We start from the raw sequence: 11358 nt of genomic DNA, 5'->3' as shown, positions 1-11358 counted from the left end.
TGAATATGTACAAAAGTGCAGAGAGGAAAAAAGAAAATATGAAAAAGATGTTATAGAAAAGTGTAAAGATCAACCAAAACTATTCTACAGATTTGTAAACAATAAACTGAAAAACAAACAAGACTTGGAGAAATTAAGACAAGGAGGAGTTGAATACACTGAGGAAATGGAAATGGCAGAAATTATGAACAAACATTTTAAATCAGTGTTTACAAGGGAAAATATACAACCTGAAGAGATTGAGTGGAAAGAAAAAGTCCCCCCTATGGAAGAAATAGAAGTAACAAAGAATGAAATATTGACACACTTGGGTAATTTTGATGTCAGAAAATCGCACGGGCCAGATGAAATAGCAAACTGGATTCTGAAAGAATGCAGGAATGAACTGGCAGACAAAATACATAGCATAATAAGCAGTTCCTTAAAAGAAGGAAAAGTTCCAGAAGATTGGAAAAAAGCAAATATAGTACCTATATATAAAGGAGGAAATAAAGAAGAACCTACCAACTATAGACCAGTCTCTCTAACAAGTACAATAGCAAAAATTTGTGAAAGAATTATCAAAAGTAGATGGGTAAAATACTTGGAAAAAAACAACGTACTAAATCCAAGGCAATTTGGATTCAGACAAGGACGATCATGCGTCACCAATTTAATATGTTTCTATTCAAGGCTAATAGATATAATACAAGAAAGAGATGGATGGGCTGATTGTGCATTTCTAGACCTAAAAAAAGCTTTTGACAAAGTACCACATAAGAAGTTGCTTAAGAAATTAGAATATGAAGGAGGAATACAAGGTAAATTGCTAAATTGGATGGAAGACTTTTTGCAAGAAAGAAAAATGAGAGTAGTGATAAGAGATCAGCACTCAAAATGGAATGAAGTAATAAGCGGTGTCCCGCAGGGAACAGTTCTGGCCCCAATAATGTTTGCTATATATATTAATGATATGGATGAAGGAATTGAAAGCTATATGAGCTTCTTTGCAGATGATGCAAAACTACTGAAAAGAGTGAAAACTGAAGAAGATTGTGAATCACTACAGAGAGATCTAAATAAAGTACAAGAATGGAGTAGGAAGTGGGAGATGGAGTTCAATACAAAAAAGTGTAGTATAATGGAATTTGGAAAAAGCAAAAACAGAATAACAGGATCATATAATTTGGGAGAAGAAGGAATAAAAAAAGTAGAAAATGAGAAGGACCTGGGAGTCATTGTTATGAATAATATGTCACCTGAGAAACATATAAATAAGATTTTTGGAGAAACTTATAATTTAATAAGAACAATCAAAGTGGCATTTACATACCTGGATGAAGAAATGGTGAGGAAAATCCTAATCACCCTGATAAGACCAAGATTGGAATATGCAGCAACGATATGGTCACCAAGTACAAAAAAATGTATAAAAAAACTTGAAAGAATACAAAGAGCAATCACAAAACTGGCACCAACACTCTCAAAACTATCATATGAAGAGAGACTACAAAAACTTAAACTACAGACACTAGAGCAAAGAAGAGAGAGAGGAGATTTGATAGCTATTTACAGAATCATGAAAGGCATAGAAATTACTGATAGAGAGAATCTGATAAAATGGGATGACAGAAATACAAGAGGACACGGAAAGAAAATAAAAAAAGACAGCTATAGAAGAGATTTGAAAAAGAACAGCTTTCCTCACAGAGCAATAGACAGTTGGAACAAGTTAGATGAGAAAGTGGTGTGTGCAAAAACAATACATGAATTTAAAAATAGTTTAGATAAAATGAGATATGAAGACGGGACCCCACGAGCATAGCTCCCCTTCCCGTAAAATACAACTAGGTAAATACAACTAGGTAAATACACACTTCAGCGAATGGACGGCTTGGATGACGTTCTGAAGAAAACTGAAGTCTGTGGATCCCAACGCAAAGAGAAGTGCCTAGTGTTTTTACAGGGTGGGGGGAAATTGCTCGTGGAGTAGTGGGAAAGTAGGGAAAGAGGAAAAGGGGAGGGATTACTGAGGGAAATGGAAGGAAATGAGGAGGGAGTAGACTTGGCCCAGCCAGACAAGCGAAAGGTAAACAAAAGACTGAGTGAGGATGAAATGTCTAATAAAAATGTAAAGATTAGAAGTATAGAGAGGAGCAATACAGTAGAAAGTGACGAGAATATGTTCCAGGGATTTAAAGAGGGTGGGGGGGACACAACCCCCCCCCCCCAACTGATAAGACTAGAGGAGAGAGTTGATAAGGTGATCGAGGACTTGGAACGTAAGTTAGGTAATGTTGACTCCATTTTCCAGAGAATTGAAAGGTTGGAACAACTAGAGAAGGCTAACAGAAACTTAACTGAAGAAATAGAGGACCTAAAAAGACAGTTAGGAAATGTAAAGGAGGAGAATGAGAAATTGAAGAAGAATAGTAATGAAAACAGAGAGAAAATAGCTAAAGAAGCTAAAAATTGGAGAACAACCCAAGAAGGGAATAAGGTTTCATTCACTGACATAGTCAAACAGCAATTGAAAGAACATAATGAAGACTCAGTTATTAAAGTGATGAGACAGAAGGAGAATATAGTAAGAGAATTAGCTGACAAAAAGAAATGTATAATTATATTAGGAATGGAAGAGAAACATAACCCAGATAGAACCGCAAGAATCAAGGAGGAAAATGAAAGAGTAAGCAGTTTATTAAAATTAGTCCAGGAAGATGAACCAGAAATTATAAAGGAAATTGAGGAAAAATTCAGACTCGGAAAATATAGTACAGATAAGACCAGACCAATTAAGATTAAATTCAGGTCACAAACAACGGCAGAGAAAATTCTATCCAAAACAGGGAAACTAGCAACAAATGATCAATATAAAAAGGTATGGATAAAAAGAGAAATGAATAAGGAGGAAAGAGAGGCAGAAAAGCAGAAAAGACTTGAAGCTAAGGCAAAAAACGAGGAAAGAACGGAGTCAGAGAAAGAGAGATTCTATTGGAGAGTAGTGAACATGAAAATAAAGCAGTTCGACATACTAAAGAAAAACATAAGGGAAACAGAGAACACAATGGAAGTGGCAGAAAACTAAGAGCGTCTTACACAAATATAGATGGATTGATAACAGGATTGAATGAACTGAATGATTATTTGAAAGAAAAAGAACCGGACATAATGGGAATTGTAGAAACAAAATTAAAAGGCCCACTACCACCCAACAGTGTAGGACATGATGCATACAATTATTGGATTAGAAACAGAGAGAAAAAACAAGGGGGTGGAGTTATGTTCCTGACTAAGAAGGATATAAACGTGAAAGGTGTCATATATGGAAAGAATACAGTAGAGATGATTATGATAGAAGTGGAAGACAGAGATAAGAAGAGCAGAAAATTTGTGATCAATTATGTGCCTCCGAAAACAGCCTCATGGGAGGAGAGTGAACATAAAAGTATGTTAGAGGACACAAAGATAGCATTAACTAAAATAATGGAAGATGGAGGAAGAATAGTTATGATGGGCGACTTTAATTGCAAAGAAATCTGCTGGGAAGAAATGACAGTAAAGAGTGGTGATGACTCATGGGGAAATGCTCTACTTGAGATGATTACTGACCATTCAATGACACAATGGATACAAGAGAACACTAGGTATAGAAATGAAGAAGAACCATCGAGGCTAGACTTAATAATTACATCTGAACCTAGAATAGTGGACAAGATTGAATATAAAACACCAATAGGTAAAAGTGACCACATATTGATTGAACTGGAACTTAATGAAGAAAAATATATGAAAAGAAATGAACAATATAGAAAAGGAAGAATGATGTATGAAAAAACAAACTTTGATAAAATAAGAGAATTCTTCCAACAAGAAAACTGGGAAGAAATATACAAAGAAGAAACATCAGTGGAAGAGAAATGGAATATTTTGACAAAAATTTACAAAAAAGGAGTGGAAAAGTATGTCCCAAGACAAAAACAAGAAAAAGAATATGTAAAATGCTGGTACAACAAAAGTTGTAGGGAGTTAAAAGACAAAAGAGACAAAGCCTGGACCAGATGGAAAAAAGACAGAAGACCTGAAAAATGGAAAATATATACTGGTTATAGAAATGAATATGTACAAAAGTGCAGAGAGGAAAAAAGAAAATATGAAAAAGATGTTATAGAAAAGTGTAAAGATCAACCAAAACTATTCTACAGATTTGTAAACAATAAACTGAAAAACAAACAAGACTTGGAGAAATTAAGACAAGGAGGAGTTGAATACACTGAGGAAATGGAAATGGCAGAAATTATGAACAAACATTTTAAATCAGTGTTTACAAGGGAAAATATACAACCTGAAGAGATTGAGTGGAAAGAAAAAGTCCCCCCTATGGAAGAAATAGAAGTAACAAAGAATGAAATATTGACACACTTGGGTAATTTTGATGTCAGAAAATCGCACGGGCCAGATGAAATAGCAAACTGGATTCTGAAAGAATGCAGGAATGAACTGGCAGACAAAATACATAGCATAATAAGCAGTTCCTTAAAAGAAGGAAAAGTTCCAGAAGATTGGAAAAAAGCAAATATAGTACCTATATATAAAGGAGGAAATAAAGAAGAACCTACCAACTATAGACCAGTCTCTCTAACAAGTACAATAGCAAAAATTTGTGAAAGAATTATCAAAAGTAGATGGGTAAAATACTTGGAAAAAAACAACGTACTAAATCCAAGGCAATTTGGATTCAGACAAGGACGATCATGCGTCACCAATTTAATATGTTTCTATTCAAGGCTAATAGATATAATACAAGAAAGAGATGGATGGGCTGATTGTGCATTTCTAGACCTAAAAAAAGCTTTTGACAAAGTACCACATAAGAAGTTGCTTAAGAAATTAGAATATGAAGGAGGAATACAAGGTAAATTGCTAGATTGGATGGAAGACTTTTTGCAAGAAAGAAAAATGAGAGTAGTGATAAGAGATCAGCACTCAAAATGGAATGAAGTAATAAGCGGTGTCCCGTAGGGAACAGTTCTGGCCCCAATAATGTTTGCTATATATATTAATGATATGGATGAAGGAATTGAAAGCTATATGAGCTTCTTTGCAGATGATGCAAAACTACTGAAAAGAGTGAAAACTGAAGAAGATTGTGAATCACTACAGAGAGATCTAAATAAAGTACAAGAATGGAGTAGGAAGTGGGAGATGGAATTCAATACAAAAAAGTGTAGTATAATGGAATTTGGAAAAAGCAAAAACAGAATAACAGGATCATATAATTTGGGAGAAGAAGGAATAAAAAAAGTAGAAAATGAGAAGGACCTGGGAGTCATTGTTATGAATAATATGTCACCTGAGAAACATATAAATAAGATTTTTGGAGAAACTTATAATTTAATAAGAACAATCAAAGTGGCATTTACATACCTGGATGAAGAAATGGTGAGGAAAATCCTAATCACCCTGATAAGACCAAGATTGGAATATGCAGCAACGATATGGTCACCAAGTACAAAAAAATGTATAAAAAAAACTTGAAAGAATACAAAGAGCAATCACAAAACTGGCACCAACACTCTCAAAACTATCATATGAAGAGAGACTACAAAAACTTAAACTACAGACACTAGAGCAAAGAAGAGAGAGAGGAGATTTGATAGCTATTTACAGAATCATGAAAGGCATAGAAATTACTGATAGAGAGAATCTGATAAAATGGGATGACAGAAATACAAGAGGACACGGAAAGAAAATAAAAAAAGACAGCTATAGAAGAGATTTGAAAAAGAACAGCTTTCCTCACAGAGTAATAGACAGTTGGAACAAGTTAGATGAGAAAGTGGTGTGTGCAAAAACAATACATGAATTTAAAAATAGTTTAGATAAAATGAGATATGAAGACGGGACCCCACGAGCATAGCTCCCCTTCCCGTAAAATACAACTAGGTAAATACAACTAGGTAAATACACTTCAGCGAATGGACGGCTTGGATGACGTTCTGAAGAAAACTGAAGTCTGTGGATCCCAACGCAAAGAGAAGTGGCTAGTGTTTTTACAGGGTGGGGGGGAAATTGCTCGTGGAGTAGTGGGAAAGTAGGGAAAGAGGAAAAGGGGAGGGATTACTGAGGGAAATGGAAGGAAATGAGGAGGGAGTAGACTTGGCCCAGCCAGACAAGCGAAAGGTAAACAAAAGACTGAGTGAGGATGAAATGTCTAATAAAAATGTAAAGATTAGAAGTATAGAGAGGAGCAATACAGTAGAAAGTGACGAGAATATGTTCCAGGGATTTAAAGAGGGTGGGGGGGACACAACCCCCCCCCCCCCCGACTGATAAGACTAGAGGAGAGAGTTGATAAGGTGATCGAGGACTTGGAACGTAAGTTAGGTAATGTAGACTCCATTTTCCAGAGAATTGAAAGGTTGGAACAACTAGAGAAGGCTAACAGAAACTTAACTGAAGAAATAGAGGACCTAAAAAGACAGTTAGGAAATGTAAAGGAGGAGAATGAGAAATTGAAGAAGAATAGTAATGAAAACAGAGAGAAAATAGCTAAAGAAGCTAAAAATTGGAGAACAACCCAAGAAGGGAATAAGGTTTCATTCACTGACATAGTCAAACAGCAATTGAAAGAACATAATGAAGACTCAGTTATTAAAGTGATGAGACAGAAGGAGAATATAGTAAGAGAATTAGCTGACAAAAAGAAATGTATAATTATATTAGGAATGGAAGAGAAACATAACCCAGATAGAACCGCAAGAATCAAGGAGGAAAATGAAAGAGTAAGCAGTTTATTAAAATTAGTCCAGGAAGATGAACCAGAAATTATAAAGGAAATTGAGGACAAATTCAGACTCGGAAAATATAGTACAGATAAGACCAGACCAATTAAGATTAAATTCAGGTCACAAACAACGGCAGAGAAAATTCTATCCAAAACAGGGAAACTAGCAACAAATGATCAATATAAAAAGGTATGGATAAAAAGAGAAATGAATAAGGAGGAAAGAGAGGCAGAAAAGCAGAAAAGACTTGAAGCTAAGGCAAAAAACGAGGAAAGAACGGAGTCAGAGAAAGAGAGATTCTATTGGAGAGTAGTGAACATGAAAATAAAGCAGTTCGACATACTAAAGAAAAACATAAGGGAAACAGAGAACACAATGGAAGTGGCAGAAAACTAAGAGCGTCTTACACAAATATAGATGGATTGATAACAGGATTGAATGAACTGAATGATTATTTGAAAGAAAAAGAACCGGACATAATGGGAATTGTAGAAACAAAATTAAAAGGCCCACTACCACCCAACAGTGTAGGACATGATGCATACAATTGTTGGATTAGAAACAGAGAGAAAAAACAAGGGGGTGGAGTTATGTTCCTGACTAAGAAGGATATAAACGTGAAAGGTGTCATATATGGAAAGAATACAGTAGAGATGATTATGATAGAAGTGGAAGACAGAGATAAGAAGAGCAGAAAATTTGTGATCAATTATGTGCCTCCAAAAACAGCCTCATGGGAGGAGAGTGAACATAAAAGTATGTTAGAGGACACAAAGATAACATTAAATAAAATAATGGAAGATGGAGGAAGAATAGTTATGATGGGCGACTTTAATTGCAAAGAAATCTGCTGGGAAGAAATGACAGTAAAGGGTGGATGACTCATGGGGAAACGCTCTACTTGAGATGATTATTGTCCACACCATGACACAATGGATAAAGGAGAACACTAGGTATAGAAATGAAGAAGAACCATCGAGACTAGACTTATTAATTACATCTGAACCTAGAATAGTGGACAAGATTGAATATAAAACACCAATAGGTAAAAGTGACCACATATTGATTGAACTGGAACTTAATGAAGAAAAATATATCAAAAGAAATGAACAATATAGAAAAGGAAGAATGATGTATGAAAAAACAAACTTTGATAAAATAAGAGAATTCTTTCAACAAGAAAACTGGGAAGAAATATACAAAGAAGAAACACCAGTGGAAAAGAAATGGAATATTTTGACAAAAATTTACAAAAAAGGAGTGGAAAAGTATGTCCCAAGACAAAAACAAGAAAAAGAATATGTAAAATGCTGGTACAACAAAAGTTGTAGAGAGTTAAAAGATAAAAGAGACAAAGCCTGGACCAGATGGAAAAAAGACAGAAAACCTGAAAAATGGAAAATATATACCAGTTATAGAAATGAATATGTACAAACATGCAGAGAGGAAAAGAGAAAATATGAAAAAGACGTCATAGGAAAATGTAAAGATCAACCAAAACTATTCTACAGATTTGTAAACAATAAACTGAAAAACAAACAGGACTTGGAGAAATTAAGACAAGGAGGAGTTGAATACACTGAGGAAATGGAAATGGCGGAAATTATGAACAAACATTTTAAATCAGTGTTTACAAGGGAGAACATACAACCTGAAGAGATTGAATGGAAAGAGAAAGTCCCCCCTATAGAAAAAATAGAAGTATCAAAGAATGAAATATTGATACAATTGAGTAATCTTGATGTCAGAAAATCACATGGACCAGATGAAATAGCAAACTGGATTCTGAAAGAATGCAGAAATGAACTGGCAGACAAAATACATAGCATAATAAGCAGTTCCTTAAAAGAAGGAAAAGTTCCAGAAGATTGGAAAAAAGCAAATATAGTACCTATATATAAAGGAGGAAATAAAGAGGAACCTAACAACTATAGACCAGTCTCTCTAACAAGTACAATAGCAAAAATTTGTGAAAGAATTATCAAAAATAGATGGGTAAAATACTTGGAAAAAAACAACGTACTAAATCCAAGGCAATTTGGATTCAGACAAGGACGATCATGCGTCACCAATTTAATATGCTTCTATTCAAGGCTAATATATATAATACAAGAAAGAGATGGATGGGCTGATTGTGCATTTCTAGACCTAAAAAAAGCTTTTGACAAAGTACCACATAAGAAGTTGCTTAAGAAACTAGAATCTGAAGGAGGAATACAAGGTAAATTACTAAATTGGATGGAAGACTTCTTGCAAGAAAGAAAAATGAGAGTAGTGATAAGAAATCAACACTCAAAATGGAATGAAGTAATAAGCGGTGTCCCGCAGGGAACAGTCCTGGCCCCAATAATGTTTGCTATATATATTAATGATAAGGATGAAGGAATTGAAAGCTATATGAGCTTCTTTGCAGACGATGCAAAACTACTGAAAAGAGTGAAAACTGAAGAAGATTGTGAATCACTACAGAGAGATCTAAATAAAGTACAGGAATGGAGTAAGAAGTGGGAGATGGAGTTCAATACAAAAAAGTGTAGTATAATGGAATTTGGAAAAAGCAAAAACAGAATAACAGGATCATATAATTTGGGAGAAGAAGGAATAAAAAAAGTAGAAAATGAAAAGGACCTGGGAGTCATTGTTAGAGGACACAAAGATAGCATTAACTAAAATAATGGAAGACGGAGGAAGAATAGTTATGATGGGCGACTTTAATTGCAAAGAAATCTGCTGGGAAGAAATGACAGTAAAGAGTGGTGATGACTCATGGGGAAATGCTCTACTTGAGATGATTACTGACCATTCAATGACACAATGGATACAAGAGAACACTAGGTATAGAAATGAAGAAGAACCATCGAGGCTAGACTTAATAATTACATCTGAACCTAGAATAGTGGACAAGATTGAATATAAAACACCAATAGGTAAAAGTGACCACATATTGATTGAACTGGAACTTAATGAAGAAAAATATATGAAAAGAAATGAACAATATAGAAAAGGAAGAATGATGTATGAAAAAACAAACTTTGATAAAATAAGAGAATTCTTCCAACAAGAAAACTGGGAAGAAATATACAAAGAAGAAACATCAGTGGAAGAGAAATGGAATATTTTGACAAAAATTTACAAAAAAGGAGTGGAAAAGTATGTCCCAAGACAAAAACAAGAAAAAGAATATGTAAAATGCTGGTACAACAAAAGTTGTAGGGAGTTAAAAGACAAAAGAGACAAAGCCTGGACCAGATGGAAAAAAGACAGAAGACCTGAAAAATGGAAAATATATACTGGTTATAGAAATGAATATGTACAAAAGTGCAGAGAGGAAAAAAGAAAATATGAAAAAGATGTTATAGAAAAGTGTAAAGATCAACCAAAACTATTCTACAGATTTGTAAACAATAAACTGAAAAACAAACAAGACTTGGAGAAATTAAGACAAGGAGGAGTTGAATACACTGAGGAAATGGAAATGGCAGAAATTATGAACAAACATTTTAAATCAGTGTTTACAAGGGAAAATATACAACCTGAAGAGATTGAGTGGAAAGAAAAAGTCCCCCCTATGGAAGAAATAGAAGTAACAAAGAATGAAATATTGACACACTTGGGTAATTTTGATGTCAGAAAATCGCATGGGCCAGATGAAATAGCAAACTGGATTCTGAAAGAATGCAGGAATGAACTGGCAGACAAAATACATAGCATAATAAGCAGTTCCTTAAAAGAAGGAAAAGTTCCAGAAGATTGGAAAAAAGCAAATATAGTACCTATATATAAAGGAGGAAATAAAGAAGAACCTACCAACTATAGACCAGTCTCTCTAACAAGTACAATAGCAAAAATTTGTGAAAGAATTATCAAAAGTAGATGGGTAAAATACTTGGAAAAAAACAACGTACTAAATCCAAGGCAATTTGGATTCAGACAAGGACGATCATGCGTCACCAATTTAATATGTTTCTATTCAAGGCTAATAGATATAATACAAGAAAGAGATGGATGGGCTGATTGTGCATTTCTAGACCTAAAAAAAGCTTTTGACAAAGTACCACATAAGAAGTTGCTTAAGAAATTAGAATATGAAGGAGGAATACAAGGTAAATTGCTAAATTGGATGGAAGACTTTTTGCAAGAAAGAAAAATGAGAGTAGTGATAAGAGATCAGCACTCAAAATGGAATGAAGTAATAAGCGGTGTCCCGCAGGGAACAGTTCTGGCCCCAATAATGTTTGCTATATATATTAATGATATGGATGAAGGAATTGAAAGTTATATGAGCTTCTTTGCAGATGATGCAAAACTACTGAAAAGAGTAAAAACTGAAGAAGATTGTGAATCACTACAGAGAGATCTAAATAAAGTACAAGAATGGAGTAGGAAGTGGGAGATGGAGTTCAATACAAAAAAGTGTAGTATAATGGAATTTGGAAAAAGCAAAAACAGAATAGCAGGATCATATAATTTGGGAGAAGAAGGAATAAAAAAAAGTAGAAAATGAGAAGGACCTGGGAGTCATTGTTATGAATAATATATCACCTGAGAAACATATAAATAAGATTTTTGGAGAAACTTATAATTTAATAAG

This window comes from Oratosquilla oratoria, chromosome 3 (assembly GCF_046742065.1).
Source record: "Oratosquilla oratoria isolate Oo_2021 chromosome 3, ASM4674206v1, whole genome shotgun sequence".
NCBI lineage: Eukaryota > Metazoa > Arthropoda > Malacostraca > Stomatopoda > Squillidae > Oratosquilla > Oratosquilla oratoria.
This window is presented reverse-complemented; position numbering follows the sequence as displayed.